This window comes from Bacillus rossius, chromosome 18 (genome assembly GCF_032445375.1).
Source record: "Bacillus rossius redtenbacheri isolate Brsri chromosome 18, Brsri_v3, whole genome shotgun sequence".
NCBI lineage: Eukaryota > Metazoa > Arthropoda > Insecta > Phasmatodea > Bacillidae > Bacillus > Bacillus rossius.
In genome coordinates, this window is record NC_086345.1 from 428,065 (window position 1) to 444,190 (window position 16,126).

The following is a 16,126-nucleotide window of genomic DNA, read 5'->3' on the forward strand; positions in this document are numbered from 1 at the left end:
ATGTTGATCTCAATAAGTCTTTAACGTGTTCAGCATAAAATTCAATGTTTATATGTTCGTCGGCAATATTAAATTACGTGTATGTAGTAAACAGTTCACTCAGGATAGCATCATGAGTCGGTATTTTACTCACGGTAATTCACTCCTAAATACACGTCATACAGGACGTGCCCTAATTAAACAATAAGTAATTTATATTTAGACGACGATTTAAAACATCCTAGTAATAGGATGATCTACTTAGCTCGTAGATATTTCTGATTTTTAAGGGGATTGAAACCCGGGCTATCTAGCCAACGCCGTCGTTATTCCAACACTTTTTTCCGTTAATTCAGTAATGACGCTTATCTTAAGTAACATGGCCTCTCATTGGCTGAGACACACGGATTGTTGACTTAATTATCACATCAAAACAAAATACAGACACTTAACAATACAACTTAATATGCTAAAATGTCTTAAATTTAAAACTGGATTTTTCAACAATGAAAGTTTTGTTATGCAATTATGTATAAAAAGTTCAATTTGCCGTTTAAGTCAATTGCTCCCTAGAGGGGTCTCGCTAATTGAGCTTCAATGTCACTTGGGCTACGCCATAGAGTATGGTAGACGTAGATACGTCCAAATACACAACAATAGAACAAAACATAAAAATGTCAACAAATAATAATAATAATTAAAAAATGTTATTTATAATAAAAACAAAACACTTTCTGTGTGTGGGACTGTCATGTAACAGCACAGTATTATATAAATGTATACATTTTTTCAGCTATTTAATGAAAACTGCTTCACTGCATTCTGAACAAAATGAGTAAACAAAACATAAGCTCAAAATGTTTAAAACTTTTCTAGATCCTATTTTGTGTTGGGGGCATCTTTGATAGTTTTCTTCGGGTGACATTGATATTTAATATTTGTATGCCAAGATTAGCTACAGAACATCAAAATAAAATTATCTTGCTGTTATATGTTTTCCAGGCAAAATTAAAACATTTCAAGCCAAGTTTAAAAGGACTAGTCATGGCTGGATGGAAGCAAAATGTTTCACTGAATGGTTTGAATCCATTTTACTTCCACACGTGAAACGTCTAGAGGGCCGAAAAGTGCTTATTGGCGATAATTTGGCATCCCATTTCACTGAGGAGGTATTACGCCTCTGTGAAGTTAACATTACGTTCACGTGCTTGCCGCCGAATTATACGCATATCTGCCAGCCACTTGATGTGTGCTTCTTCAGGCCTAAGAAAATAGCTTGGAGAGCAGTCCTTACAGAATAGAAAATACAGCATCCACATGAATCCACACTACGTAAAGAAGTGTTCCCCTCTTTGTTAGCTGAAGCATTGAGGGAAATGGACAAGACAAAGTCCAAGGGAAATGCAGAACGTGAAATTGGCGCTGTGGCTTGTCATATTGCAAGCGGATTTGAAGCCACTGGTATTGTCCCGCTAAATCGAGATAGAGTGCTGTCTAAAATTCCTGGCAAGAGTATAGTTGACGAAGGTGCAATTAATGATTCTCTTGTAGAATTTTTGAAAAGAAACGTTTTCCGGGTGCAAACTAAAGTATGAACACACGTGCTAAAAAGAGGAAACTTGTTGTAGAGCCACGAAAGAGTGTTTCTGCACCTGTCAATGATACAGATTCTTCTATGAGTGATGGGTAGTAAATTTTCATGATGATTCTGATGACAAACATCATGAAATTGAGACACATGCAGTAAAAGATACCCTGCCTGAATATGCAGATCCTTGTGAAGATAATCTGCAACCAGGAGCATGTTCTCGTCAAGTTCCTGCCTGGAAAAAGGAAAACGGTTCACTTCAAATATGTATGCATAGTCCAGTCAGTGCTGCGTACTGTTACTGGTAACAGTAAAGAATATGAAGTTCTGGCATTAAAGTCAATGGATACTAATAAAATGGTTTTCAGTCCTCGAAATAATGTTGTGTCAGTAGTAGACTTGAGTGGCATTATTGCAGTGCTTCCAGAGCCACGCCTCATTCTGTCAGGCGATAGACTAAGATACCACCTTATTTTTACACTGGATGTAAAAGAAATTTAGGTGGGGAGACTTTCAAAGGTTCTTGCTACTGTGGGGCTTTAGACTTCAGTTGGTTATTGGCCGTCGTAGTGAATGAGGGCTGTGTCTATGTGCGTGTGTTGCTTTGTGACATGTTTGTAAAATGTTTGCTTCATGGTTTAAAATTACCACTCACTATACGAGAATGAGTTTCAGTTTACTTGTAATTAATATCATAACATCAGAATATAGGGACCAAGGTTTTGGTGTAGGTATTGGACAAATATGTTCCGGGTGCATCATACAGTTTTCAGAATGATGACATGACAATAGTAGACATGAGTGATATTACTGCACTGCTACAGAGACACACCTATAGCTACTACAGGTGATAGGCTATGCTATGACTTCAATTTTATAAGTTATAGCCTTGATTTCAGTTTATTTGTAATTAATATTCTATAAAAACTTAGGGTAAGGTCCAAGATTTTGGTGTTGTGAGAGGCAATGTTATTCATTGTCTATCAGTCATATTTGAATACCGGTAATTTATTTTGTGCATTTAAAACGTAAAGTATTTCCAAAATGTATAGATTTCTACCATCATAAAGTTAGGTATCAATGTCACCTCTTATACAATGGAAATAAAAAAAAAATTTCCACCAAAACCTGTTGACAGAATTTTCTCATTGGGTGACATGGATAATGTGAGCAAGTAACAGTCACTTTAAAGCTTTTTCCAACAGGGTATCAAAGTCACCCCATTCAAGGGTGTGACTTTGATAGGCAGTTATTATTTTTTTTCCAGTAAAACTATAAACTGCCAATCTTGTAAACTATTATAAATGTGTTTATTAATAAGAAGTATTTCACTATAAATTAAAACAGCTCAAACAAAAAATAATTAATAAAAAATTTTGAGCATAAAAAATTATTTTCCTATCAAAGTCACCCCAGTTGACGGTATACAGTTACTGTTTGAAGGGTGTTATTCAAGATTCTGATAAATATGTGTGATACTCTATCACGAGAAACACGAGAAAAAGAAAGGTAGTGGGGTGCCTCGCCGGTATACCTGCTGCTGCGATAAATTACAGCAATTTAAAGTCACAACCGATGAGGGGGTGGAGGGTGGAGGCTGGAGGTATTGCCCTCCTTGGCGCCCATCCTCCAAGTTACACCATGCCCCAGTCAATTGATACCTACCACTATAAATGAGTAAATTAGGCAACAAGAGTGCATAGTTTCCCCCGTCCTTGCTTTCCGGCACCGCTTCCTGCTCGAATTACTACCATCATCGTATTTCAAGCATATTGCTATTCATAGCCACCCAAATCACTCTCAACTTTACTTTTTTACTTATTACAAATCATAAACAGGTCCATGGACTTTAAATAATTACTTATATCAATATAAACATTCCAAATGGTTACAAAAATCAATTTTCATCTAGTTTCAATAATCGTTAAACATATTATATCAGCTGTTATGTGTCGTGCTGCGCCGCCCCCAGCTACTTGGCACCCTAGGCGGTTGCCTAGTTCGCATATATGGACGCGCCGGCCCTGTATATATCAGCACTGATATATTATGTGATTTCTAAGTTACTATTATTCAAGTAGGGACTAAGACTAAGCTTTTGGCATAAAAAAAGTATCAATTTAAAAACACCATATTAATGCAATTTTGCACTAAAGTCTAAAGTGTATCAAGTCACCCCCGTTGGTAAATATTTACTTGGGCGGTATTTCCGAAAAGAAAATGTTAAAAATCCGAAAATACCTTTATTTTAAGCTCTTCAACTTCCTCTTTTAATTAAAAGTGGCGGAGGTAAGAAATTCCAAATACTTTAAGAGATATCGAATTTTTAAATTTCATCATATGTAGTTGAGCGGTATTTGCAAAAAAAAAAATGTTAAAAATCCGAAAATACCTTTATCATATGCTCTTCAACTTCCTCTTTTCATTAAAAGCGGCGGAGATAAGAAATTCCAAATACTTTAGGAGATATAAAATTTTTAAATTTTGCAATACAAGACCTGTGGAACCATTCGAGCGGCGCCATTTTTGTTATTTTGCCGTGTGTTCGTGAATACGTGAATCGTGAATGCGTAATTAATAAAATGGTTGATTAGGTTAGGTCAGTTACATTATTAATACTATCAAACTAAGCGGACATTAAAAATTATTTTGTGAATTAATTTTAATGGCTGTTTAGTTTTAAAATATTTATAATGTAACTGACCTGACCAAACAAACCCGGACAGAGGGTGAACAGTAAACTAAAATGGTCGATTAGGTCAGGTCAGTTACATTATAAATACTTTCAAACTAAGGTGATATTAAAAATAATGTGAATTAATTTTAATTATTCTTTAGTTTTAAATTATTTATAATGTAACTGACCTTACCTAACAAACCCGTAACAAAGGATGTACAGTAACAACTCACGTAAATTTTTTTGTTACTTATTACTTGCGCAACAATATCAAAATAACAAATAAGACTTTAAAATTAGAAACGTTAAAAACTCACCTAAGTTGGAGGCGGTAATTAAACACCGTTTTAAACAATAATTGCACTAAATAATCACGTATTAGTTCATTTGAATTCTGGCGTATCACGAACAATCACGTGACATCATTATCCAATAAAAAAACAGATACTCGTACGTAAACAAGAAACAATGGTGCACGCACGCCACAGGAATGCGCTGGTTTTGTGCTGAAATTTAAAAATTCGATATCTCCTAAAGTAATTGGAATTTCTAATCTCCGCCGCTTTTAATGAAAAGAGGAAGTTGAAGAGCATATAATAAAGGTATTTTCGGATTTTTACAATTTTTTTCCGCAAATACCGCTCAACTACATATGAAGAAATTTAAAAATTCGATATCTCCTAAAGTATTTGGAATTTCTAATCTCCGCCGATGTTAATGAAAAGAGGAAGTTGAAGAGCATAAAATAAAGGTATTTTCGGATTTTTAACATTTTTTTTCGGAAATACCGCCCAAGTAAATATTTACCACCCCGTTTAAATAAAATAACATTTAACGGAAAAATAAGCGAAACATCTTACCATGGCTTTTCAGGCATTTTGGACTACTCCACAAAAATTTAACAGATTATAAAAAAAAATTACAACTAATGATCATACATTTCCAAAAGAATTTTCATCTCACACCGCCAAAACATTCAACGATTGAACAGCTTTCTCTAAAATTTACTTACTTCTTTTCTTATTGGCAACAGTAGTTTAAAACATTATAGAGTGAAATTATTTTTTAAGATCTAAATAATTCCCTAATTAAAGTTAATAATTAAATAGAAATTTAAGGTCACTGCCTTTGATCACGCAAATAAAACAACATTTCAGGTTAATTTTTAAGTTGCGTTTTATAATTATTTATTTTATGTATTTGCCTCGATATAATTTAATGGTTTTATGGTTCTTTGGAACTATGATGTTGGCAACAACGATCGCCGTACTAAGGAGGACAGCCGAAGATTCACCCCCTTAGAACGACATGCCCTTCGGGCTGGTTCGTAAATGTTCGGGTTTTTTTTTTATCTGTACGTTCAAAACAAACATTCCATTATTGACAAAGAATTGTAGACTAAGGTTATTTTATATTTTTTAAGAGTAAAACACATGTACACTAATATTGCCTTGTTACTAATTATGAGATTTTCAGGTAAGTTATTGAGCTATTTCTGTTTGATTTTTTAGGAGATTAGTTTTGTCCGTTTACAAGTTAACATTGCTTGTGTTATTCTTGGCAAGTAATCATTTCTTATACAAATTTTTGTACACTATAGGCTTATTTTTATAAATTTTAGGTAGCTTGTGGAGATTTCATCTTATGTTCATGAGTGCACAACGTATAAAATCATAATAATTGTTTTCTGGTGGTGTGTAGCAGTTAACCGCATTTAAGTAAAAATATTTTGAAATAATTGTTACCAGAGCTGAATTACATTCAGGTGAGTGCACTTAATATAATTTGGGGTATTGCAGGAAAAATTATAAATTCCTAAAGTGTTTTTTTACTTCCTGACATGTTTAAAGTTATTATTCTCTATGAGGGTTGTTTGATACTGCAAGTAGTTTATCATGGTTAACATGTAGATAGGTTAGATACTGCCCTTGGGTTAGCTGGATTAAAAATGCAGTGAAATTTGTTAGATTAGTAACAATATACGTACAGTGATTCTAAGTACAGTGAAATTTACATTTGGTTAGCTTAGGATAGCGCCAATTAAAAATTATGTAAAATCAATTGAACGGTTGTAGATATGTTACTAACCTAATTTAACCAACCATTATACATTTTACAGTGATTTTTAGGTTATTATCTCACATTGCTGCGTTTTGTATGCAAAATAAACTTTGGACTCTTATTTATTTATTTTAATCTCTAAATATGTACTTGTATTTACTCTAAAAAAAGTTTTTCTAAATTCAGACTGGTTTTTGAGAAATCACTGTTTATAGGTTACATTACATTACCTGTGCAGTAAAGGGCCTGTAACCATGTTGTTCTTTAATTGAGTTGCAGATCTTGTTTTTCATACACAAATTGCATATTTTTTATTTGGATATTGCAATGCAGTAACGTAAATTATAACATTAAAAATGTTATGTGACTCCTTATTGTGCATTATAAACCCAAAGCATCAGTCCTTGAGAGCGATATTTTTTAGCAATTTATAGGTGCAAAATTCGGTAAATATGTAGTGTACGGATTAGTGTCAAATTTTTTTTTAAAATCTGAAATAACTTTCATTATATGCTCTTTTACGTCCACTTTTCATTACAGCCTGCGGAGATAAAAAATTCCAAATACTTTAGGAGATATTGAATTTTTTAATTTTCATCCTGTGCACTTGTGCGGCGTTCATAGTTGCTTGTTTACAAGTATGATTTTTTTTTGCGACGTACGTGAACGACTACATCATGTAAAAAGAAAATTACGCGAGTTCCTACTGTTCATCCTTTGTCCCGGTTTGTTAGGTCAGGTCAGCTACATTATAAATACTTTAAAACTAAACAACCATTAAAATTATTTTTATTTTAATGTCCGTTCATTTTCAAAGTATTTATAATGTAGCTGACCTGACCTAATCTACCTTTGTCCCGTTTTGTTAGGTCAGGTCAGTTACATTATAAATACTTAAAACTATACAAGTAAAATTAATTGATATTATTTTTAATTTCCGTTTATTTTGAAGTATTTATAATGTAACTAACCTTACCTAATGGAAAATTTCTGTTATTTAGGCATTCACGCGCACACGGCAAAATATAAAATGGTGACGGTCGAATGATTACATACGTCTTGTATTGCAAAATAAGAACGGCGATATCTCCAAAAGTAATTGGAATTTTTTATCTCCGCAGGCGGTTATGAAAAGAGGACGTAAAAGAGCATATAATGAAAGTCATTTCATATTTGTATGATTTTTTTTGGCGCTAATCCGTACACTACCTACATATTTACCCAAAATTCTGATTTTTTACGTGAGACAACACATAACCTGACATATTAAATAAATTTTCATTTTGTAACAAATGATTCCTTTTATACGTCAGGTTACGTTGTATTGCAGGTAAATAATCTGCGCTTTGCGCCTCCATACTGCTGTAAAAAAATCCCTGTCAAGGGTTGGCGTTTTGGTTTGGATACAAATTAGGGACTCGTAACTTTTTTAAAACTATTATTTACGTTTCATTGGGTTATAATATTCAAATAAAAAATATATACATTCTTATATATATGGAAAACCACAGGATCTGCAAAGCAATTAGAGGAAAAAATGACGACAGCTGCTTCACTGCAATGGCTATCTAGTGTGACCTGCAAAATGATATTTCTTGAAAACCAGTAGGAATTAAGAAAAGCTGTTTACAGTTTTAATAGAGAAAGGTTTTTAGTGTCTGAAAAGGTATTTTCAGAATTGTATAATTTAATTTATGGATAAGCAGCAACAAAATAAAATTACCTTTTTTTTAAATTTAGCTAACCAACCATTCACATGATTTTACAAACTTTGTATTGTTTATACTTACCTGCTTGAACATTAAACTAGGTACTGTTAAACCATTTATTTAATTTTTTTAAAATATCTTTGGGAATTAGCGCAGTGTAATCGAAGACGTTTACTGTAGCTATTGATTGATTTACTTTATTGATGAGCAACGAAGTTGTATAATTGTTGGATTGGTTAAGCAAATTCAAGCATCAAGGGCACTGATAAATGGTTTTTAACATTATATTTACTTGAGTCCATTGGTAAAACGTTAAAACACTGGATAGGCTAAATTTCCATCGACTGCTTATGTTTTTTCCTCATGCTCACTTGAAAACAATTACAGGGTTATACTGTAGTTCACAGTTGCAATACTTGGTTAGGTTAATTACATAAGTGCTGTTAAATCACGAAAATGGTTAGGGAAAGGTAATATAAAGGCAATATTTACCCTTTATAGAAAGTAAATATTTAATTTCCTTAGTATTCATTTTGTTTAATTACACTTTATTCCGTATGTTTACATTTGTAATCTATGATTAATTCAGATTTAAATTTCTTTGGTTATCGTTTTGTCTATGTATTACTCTATGTTAATTTTTTTTTAATTATTTTCAAAGCTAGTATAGCAGTATTTTTTGAAACCACTATTAATTTAAAGATGAACACGTCAGTAATGGTTAGTAATTTTACTAGTTTTGTTTTATCAACAAACTAAAGAAAGTAGTTTATTAGTAACGGGAAAAAGATTCTTTTAGAACAAATTGAGATTCGTTGAAGGCAACATCTAGAAACGCAACGATTTCGACATTAATTAATAATTGACTATTTCTAGAAGAATTGAAAATATTTATTAATGCTAATATTGAATGAGATTTCGAAGGAACTACTAATTTGAATCAACGAAGATAAAACTCAAACGTCAAGAATTCAAACAATTATTTAAGAAGAGAGGCCGACGAATATACAGAGTCAAGAGAGCGTCCAGTGAATATAAATTGCTTTGAAACTACGAAGAATAGATGCCGTTGATCATCCTGAAGAAAGAAGAATTCAGTCGAAGAATGAAAAGTCGCAGTTCGAGCCCGGGAAGGATGACCGTCGTGCAGTCCAGCCCAGTTCCCGCCCACAGCCCGAAGGATGGAGTCGTGACGGCGCGTATTCCTGCCGCCCGCTAGAGACCGGAGGAGCAACACCGAGTTCGTAGTCCTGATTGAGGCGAACCAAGGATTCTTCGAGCACCTACACGTCTCGTGGGTATCCTGCAGCAAGGTTTGGTCCCTTACCCCATCACCCGAAGACTCGCTGATTAAAGAAGTATCCTCACGAATTACGATTTAAACAAGACGAACAATTTTCACCGAACTAGAATCTTTTAAGTTATCGAACATATTCTTTGTATATAAAGACCGTGTACTTTTTCATCTTTAGATTTAGTATTTAAATTACGGAATCGCGATCCCGAACTAAATAATATTAAATAGTATAGATGGAACTTGATATTGAAAGAACATGTTGCTATTTTGTTTGACGGGTACTGCAAGTTACGTCCAGTAGTCCACGCTCTGCGGACTGAAGCTAGTTTAAAATAAATAACACACAAATGATTAACATTTTATCTTAAAGATAACTTACTCAAATGAGAGAATTGTTAGATGCTTTAAAGTCGAGAGTGATAACAAATTCCATCTGTATTTTAACATAAATTATTTTAGTTAAGTTATTTATATAAAGTGTGATATTGTGCTTGTCGAAGTATATTGTCACCGTCTGCACAAAACCTTACACGCAAATATAAATATTACATTTGAATTTGTTTACACGTCATTAACAGGTCTAGTCACGAGATTAGTATTTAACATACTTTTGACACACTGTAATTTTGACTTTCAGACACAAACTTCTAGAAACAATTCTTAAAACTGAGAGAGGTAGTTTAGAGAAATTGAAATTATTAACTACATTTAATAATTTACATAATTACACTAGCTGACTTTTCAGTTTAGGTGGACTATAAGATAGGAACACGTAAACTGAAAATACCTTTCAGTAACTTCTTCATACTACTGTAAAATGGTGTAAGCAATTCTTTAGGTAAGTTTACCTAGACTTTAAAAATAATTTATTTGGTGAAGTACGTAGTAGTGGAGAGGGGGGCACATTTCAACATGGGGCACCTTTCAACAGCTTGAATTTTATACCAATGGAGCCTTGTTTTGATTGGTTAATGGGAAACTAATCAAGTTTCACAACAGAACAACAGCTAGCAATGGATTTCCCTCTATTTCTTTTCATAAGTGCTTTGTGATTAAGTAAACACTGTTTTATGTGTTGCAAAGTAAAAAGTGATTATTTTTGTTTAGCACTGCATTTTACAGTCTCTAAGTTGATGGATGTAAGTAGGATTTATTTACCCAATTAAATAATAAATTCTGCATCTAAAAATAATATGAACATGTTTTAAACAGTTTCTAAAAGTAGTAACATTACTATAACTTCAATGATTGCTCATGGGGCAGATATCAACAAACTGCTGGAGGTAGATTTCAACATTGTTGAAATGTAGCCTACCCCTTTACATGTATATGGTTCATTTAAGCAATAACATAGGACTATTACAGCCATTTTGTAGAGTTCAATATGCCTCGGCCCATAATAAAATGGCTGAGTCAAATGCTATGCCTAAAATAAGTCAACTATAATAAAAAAATTAGGCATATGTATGTAATGTTAATACTTATACCTTTTGTTTTCTCAGTATTCCAGCTCAAAATTATAATAAAATATCAAAATTAGGGTTAAACAATAATGGATTAACTGTGTATTTACTTTATAACTAAATTGATCATTGAAATCAAAACTGAAAATTGCAGAAAATTAATGGCGGTTATTTAATCCTGGAAAAACGGTAACCATTCATAACCTAGCTGCTTTGACGAACACAGCATATATTGCTTCATTTACTCCTAAAACATCACAGTAGCTTTTAAAGCAACATGTACTTGGCAAGTGTCTTGTCTTAAGACGATTCTGCTGTTTCAAAATTTCACACCAGAAAAATCAAAACACTGTGAAAGAAACACAAGTAGACCTGATGTAATTCTGACACCTGAAGATGTTTGACCTTTTCCAAAAGCAGAACCAATAAGAAAAATTGGAGGAAGAAAGAAAAAGAAGTAATCAATACTTACTGGGAAAAACAGAGTTGAAGAGGACACGGAAAGGAAAGGTTAGAAATGAAATCAAAATTAGGCACGAAGAAAATGTAATCAGAGAAAATAATCAAAACTGGAAAACACAAGCCTGCAAGAAAATGTTTCAATGATGAATCTTGTGATAGTGAAGGTAGTGAAATTGTTTTGCAAGACAAGTATGATTGTAAAGATATATAGATCAACTTTTGATTTCCACATCAGAGTTTGAAGAAAATGTATTGTCGCGGGTTGAAATTTTGCAGGGTTGTTGAAATCAAATTTAGGGACTTTACTGACGGGACTCTGGGCTGGCTGCTCTGTTCACTCGTCAGCGCACGTGGCGTGACCATGTAATTGGGGCACGGGGCCGGCGCGGCGCGCTGCGGACTTGCAGAATTTTGTTTGTTTGTCCGCGCGCTGGCGCAGCCACGGGCCGCAGTTACTGGGGCGCGCTGTCGTAACAAGCCGCGCGGTGTGGCCTGCACATCGGGGTAGAGGGGGGTAGTCTTCCCAGATGTTCTAGTTAGTTGTTTAGTAAATTTGGCTTCAATAACGAGCGGTTGTTATGGTAGGCGCGGCAGGGCGCGCGAATTTAAGCGCAAGTGATTGGTGACTCGGGGCTCACTCAGGCGGAGGCTATGCGTCTCACCTGTGGTCACGAGTTGTTAGTTCGTTCGTGATGTAGGAATTCAGGCTCACTCTGGCGGAAGCTATGGCCGACGCCAGAGGCCACTAGTCGTTTAATTCGTAATGTAGTTTAAGTTAGGTCATAATGTAGTCATCTTCAAGCTTTCGGGCGGAGGCAATGGACCTCGTCACTAGTCGTTTAGTTATAATTTTTAAAATGTAATGTTCGTTCGGATGTTAAGGCCAGGAGAGGCCCCTACGTTAGTTTTAAGTAATCGATCAAGAAAGGCTTTTCGGAAAATGTGAGTATGGACTTATCGTTGTTTTAATTTTAAGTATTAATTATGATTTGAAGTATTCGGAAGGACTAGGGAAGTGTTTAGTGAAGTTCTCTCATTCTCTCTCTTGTGTAAGGTCGTTCAATCGTTAAGGAATTAAAGAAGAGTATTGTTTTAAATTTTAATCCCGATGTGTAAATGTTCGTCAAGAATGATGTTGATTATTTGACTTTAAGAATAAAATAATTTTAATTTAGTATTATGTTATTTTGCAAAATCTCCTTAGTTCAGCTCTCACCAGACATCCTGTACGGGATGACGAACCTATGATCCTATGTACAGTAAAGTATTTTATGAAGTTAAGACTAGTTGATGCCAAGCGAGTTGTTTCTATGTAAAGAGCTACGATTCTCTCCCCCCTCTGAAAGTGAGACGTGACAGAAATGGTGGAGGCGCCGGGTAAGTTCTATTTCTGGAGAGAGAGGGAGATTTTTTATGTTTATTCTTAAATGTAGTTTCAGCTTTTAATAGCAGGTTAATAAGAGTTTACTTGAGGAGAGGATTACGGAATTTAATCTAAGTGGAGGAACTCTTTGAGATTTTTTTTTGACGTAACAGATGTTTATTTGAGGATACTTGTAAGGATAAAGTTTATAGTGATAAGTTGTTTTAAGTCTTTGAGTTTATCGGGGATTATTACGTGAGGAGAATACATTATAATTTAAATGCTTATTAGATATAATGCAAGTGGTTTAATTTAATTGAAGATTAATTTTAAGTTTGTAGGTTAAGAGAATTATAATTTAAAATAAAGTTTTTTCGTAAATAGGAATTATTTTCAAGTGAAGTTTGTTTTGTTGTCGTGCGCGTAGGAGACGAGACGTAAAAATTAAATCAGTCGAGCGGAAAGATAGACGTTAGAAAGGAATTAAAGAGAAAACGAGAGTTTATTTAAAAGAGAGTTAAAGAATTTATAGTGATGTTTTGTTTTAATAAGAAAAATGTTGAGAGTTGTTTCAGAACGACACGTCAGTGGACGTGGCAGAATGAACACGTGACCGGGAGGTGCTGAGACCTAGCGGAGAACGGAGGAACCGCAAGCGAGGGTTGGCGCACCTGATGGAATTCGGTGACGTCACGAGCACGTACAGAGACGTGGACGGCCGTGACCTTGTTTTGATCAGCTGTACGGTAACTTAGCGATAAGAAAATAGACTATTGGTTAAATAAATTTAAATTTAAGTGTGTTTTAGGAGAAGAGGAACTTTCAGTATGTAAGTAATTTATTTTAAGAAGGGTATGATGTATAGGCTAGAAGTGTTTCGTTGTAAGTTGTTTATGTTTTTGTTAGTTAAATTCTACCTCGGTTTTAAAAATATTTTTTTTGGGATTTGTAAACAGTAATAAGGAGGTACACTATAAAATCGATAAGCATTGAGAAAACTGGGAAGGATATATTTTGTGTGTAGAGGGAATTTACTCCAAAAGAACAGAGAGACAAAATTAATGTTTTCATTAGGGCAAGGGACCCTAAGGTGAGGTGTTGTGTCCCTGGGAAGTAGGGATTGTAGGGCAGACCCATAGGAGATGGGCTGACTACGGAATTAAGGGTCAGGAGAACCCCTGAGAGTTGTGAGTAGTTTGGGGCAGGAGTTCCCCAAGGTAGTACCGAAGTGGCTATCCTGTATGGGATAGGGTACCATTTCAATGAATTTTGTTGGTGGGGTTAGAGTCCCCTGGTGTGTAGTAGGCCTATAGCAGATAGGCACTACAGTGAAATTTTTGTTTGTTCTGGAGGTAAATTCCCTGGAGGTTAAGTAAGATTGGATTCAGTTAGGAAGGAGGGAAATGAGAAACATTGCTGTAGAGAGTTAGTGTACTTGCCTAATGTGAAATTGAATTTTAATAAATTAATTAATGAGAAAGTTTTCTTGGTCAAATAATAATGGAAGGGAATTAATTAATTTTTTTTGAGTAAGGTGTTTTAAGTAATGAAATAAAATAATGTGAAGTAATTTGAATAATTGGGGAGGAGTTTCTTTAAGAGTTTAGATACTTGTTTTTGAATTTATTGAGATATTCAGCCAGTGGAGTTTGAGTGTGAGAGATACAGTGAGATTTCAAGGAAATCGGTTGTTTATTAATTAGGAAGAATGAGATTTTATGATTTAGAGTCAGTAAGCAGAGTTAAATTTACGACATGATATTTGTTGACAGTTTACAGTTATTAAGGAGAAAACAGAGTAATCTATTTATTTTTATTTTAATGGTTTGAAGATAAGATTATGAATATTTTTTTTGAAGTTTCTTTGGCATGTTTGAATAATTTTTTTTTTGATTTTTAGAATTTACAGAGAAAATTTAATTGATTTACATTAGTTTGGAAGTATGGAGGTTTAGTGTTCGATTAGCCCTAACTTGATGGTCGGATCCCAAAAGAATGCCGTAAAACCGACAGCCATTTGAGAGGAATGCGGTAGGCGCTTGTGTAGAGAGGGGTTGTGGGAAAACTCCTTGGGACTGATGGCAGATCAGGGGCCCTAAATAGTGTGTGATGCTGTAAAACCAGTGCAGAGAAAGCCTGGTATGCTTAAATTTTTGGGCACAGGTTATGTAAACCTGGGGTTCCATGGGATTTAGTCATGCTAGCTGCTGTGAGACATTAAGATTTCCAGGCTCCATAGTAAATTCAATGTAAATTTTTGTTTTCTTAAAATAATAAATTTGTTTTTAATTTTTTTGAGATATTTGATTTGTAACAGTGAATACAGACCCCGAGGAATAAGAGTTGTCATGATGTGAGAGGAGAAGGTGGTAGGCCTAAAAGGGTACAGGCACCACAGAGGTTATTTGTATTGCATAATTTAAATATAAGGAAACTTGAGAATTTGAAATTTTGTTGTTGGGTTGGACACCCATAAGAAGAGTATAGGCAGAATTTTTATTGTTATGAGATGTCTAATTTAATTGAAAAGAAGAAAGTTTAAAGATGCAAGGTAACATTATTATTGTAATAATTGAAAGAGATTAAGAGGTAGAGAGAAATAGGCAGTTTTTGTTTGTAAGTACCTACTAAAGTTTACATATAGAAATTTAGTAACTAAGAATGAATAATAAGTTAAGTCTAGTGTAAAAGTTTTTTTTAAGTTTGTTAAGTTAAGAGTCATAAGTAAATTTTTTTTGAGAGAGAATGTCTTTGATAGGAAGTATTAGAAACTTATGGGAATTTTAGGGTAACATAAATAATGTAGGTAATGAATAATAAATAGATGGTAGGTCTTAAGTTAGGATTAACATTTGAAGCAGAATTTAATTAAGAAGAAGGAAAATAAATAGGCCTAATGAAAAGAACAAAAAAGGATTTTATGGTAAAGCATTTTTTTTAAGTAATAAACAATGAATAATAATGTTGTTTCAGGGTAATGTGTACTAATAATACAAATTTTTTTTAGGACCAAAGAACAGGAATTATGTAATTTAAATTAACATGTATTTTTGAAACTTTTACAGATTCCTTAAGATGAGCTGAGCAGCAGTCCAGTTTACAAGATGACAAGAGTTCGAGAGACAAGATACAAGATCACTGAAACAAGAGCCAAGACTGAAGATTCAAGAGAAGAGAAAGCTGGCAGCCATGGACTTACAAGTGGAGATTAATAAGGTCATGTAAAGTTTTATTTTTTTATGGAAGACAGTAACTGGAGTTTTTTTGTTATAAACATTATTTACAGAACTTTTTAGGTTATAGTAATGTAATGGAACTAGTGAGTTGTGGTAGCTGTCAAAAAGAACTAATACCTTAAGTTTAATTTTTAAAGTTAATTTTCTTAATTTACAGAGGGATTAGTAGTTTTTTTTAAAACCTTATTTAGGTTGGAATTTAAATACAATAGCTTATTATAAATGTGTACGAACAGTTCAAGTTCACAGTACTGATAGGTAGGTCAGATGATCTTATTGATTTTGATGATT